Source organism: Bison bison, unplaced genomic scaffold (genome assembly GCF_000754665.1).
Source record: "Bison bison bison isolate TAMUID 2011002044 unplaced genomic scaffold, Bison_UMD1.0 scf7180017863002, whole genome shotgun sequence".
Classification (NCBI taxonomy): Eukaryota; Metazoa; Chordata; class Mammalia; order Artiodactyla; family Bovidae; genus Bison; species Bison bison.
This window is the reverse complement of record NW_011493574.1, coordinates 34,782-36,312: the sequence shown is the minus strand read 5'-3', so window position 1 is coordinate 36,312 and position 1,531 is coordinate 34,782. Positions and strand designations below refer to the sequence as shown.

Below are 1,531 nucleotides of genomic sequence, written 5' to 3'. Positions count from 1 at the left end.
CCTGTAAGAGCAGTGGAAGTTTCAGGTCACCAGATGTTCAATCACCCCCCGCGCCAGGGAAGTGTCAGCACAAACGGGCTCCCCATCAGCAGGCTCTGTCCATTGGCTAGTATCTACTTTTAAATTTGTTTCCCTTTGTAAGAGGAAAAAAGAAAATATCCAAAAGGGACCATACCCGCCCCCCTAGAAGAGATCCTGGATTACTGCTCTGGGACAGACTTGGAATAGACAATAGGGACACTTTCCTGACAGACTGGCTGGAATGTTTTACTGCTCAGAGTACACAGATGAGCCCTCCCTCTGCTTGAAATGGAGAGCAAAAGGAGAGAAAAAGAACACAGTGAAAATTGCCATCCAAATGCTAAGACTATCTTCTCATTTATTCCAAGAGAGTAGTATGTGCTAAGATTTCAGGATGTGTGCAGGCTCCTAGTCTGCCCGCGCTTGTAGAGCCACATTCGAAGACAAAAGTCCGCAAAGCCCTGTAAAGTGTGAGAATAGTAAATATCTTAGACTTTGCAGGCCATATGGTTTGTCATAACTGTGCTATCAACTCTTGATATACTGCAAAAGTAGTCATAAACAATACTTTCACAAATGTACAGGCTGTGTTCAAAAAACTATGGACACTGAAATTTCAGTTTTTATATCATTTCCACGTCACAAAATATCCTTTTCTTTTCAATCACTGAAAAATGTAAAACCCATTCAGGCCAGCCAGATTTGGCCTGTGGGTCATGTTTGTTGACCCTGATCTAAGGAGTTGTACTCTCCAACCTAAATCCCTAAGCAAAAAAGATTCTCCCAGGCTGCACTAAAACAGATCAAGCCCTGGGGCAGAAAATGGGTATATCCTACTCAGCCCTAGTCTTAGGGAAACCCAAACTTTATCACAAGCACTTAGAAGTTTAAATAGATCAAGGCATAGGAAGGCTGTTGGCTGCTCTCCCACTTTTCAGATGAATGGTGGGGGGCTTTAGGAATCTTGAGACCCAGCGTTAGAGCTCAAATCCTTAATTTTTATCTTACAGATTAAAAATACTGGGGCCCAAACTATGAAAGTGACTCGGCCAAGGTGAGTGGCAGAGCTGGTAAAAGACTCCAGGTTGACTCCCCCCTCGGCTCCAAGGACGCCTCACTTCCAAACGGAGCTTCCTTAAAGTCAGGGACTCAGGAGTGAGAGGCCTTAAATACCAGGCAGGAGATAAATAAGCAAGGCCCTCCTGAGCGGCAGAGTGATTACAGGGACGCCCCTCGCACGGTGCTCTGGTCTGACCCAAGTGTCCAGAGAAGGGTTCTAGGAACCCAGGGGCTGATCCTTGACTCGCCCGCCGCCGGGACCACCTTGGTCCCAGCTAACCTTGGCATCACCGACTCAATGGAGTTTGAGTACACTCCGGGAGCTGGTAATGGACAGGGAGGCCTGGCGTGCTGCGGTTCATGGGGTCGCAGAGTCGGACAAGACTGAGCGACTGAACTCAACTGAACCTTGGGTGAAAAGGTAGGCTCCGCCTGCTGACTGCGACTTCCG

General features: G+C 47.6%; 1 protein-coding gene across 3 annotated transcripts in view; it reads right to left on the bottom strand.

Annotated features, from left to right (window-relative positions):
- LOC104983606 (cytochrome b ascorbate-dependent protein 3) overlaps positions 1-1,531 on the bottom strand; it is an 11,136-nt gene extending 9,605 nt beyond the window's left edge. The window contains exon 1 of one of the 3 annotated variants that reach the window (XM_010833133.1): positions 1,489-1,531. The gene's annotated coding sequence lies outside the window, so the exon portion shown is untranslated. Of the gene's footprint in view, positions 1-1,360; positions 1,379-1,483 lie in introns of those variants that run through there. The other 2 variants (XM_010833134.1, XM_010833136.1) reach the window with 2 other exon arrangements.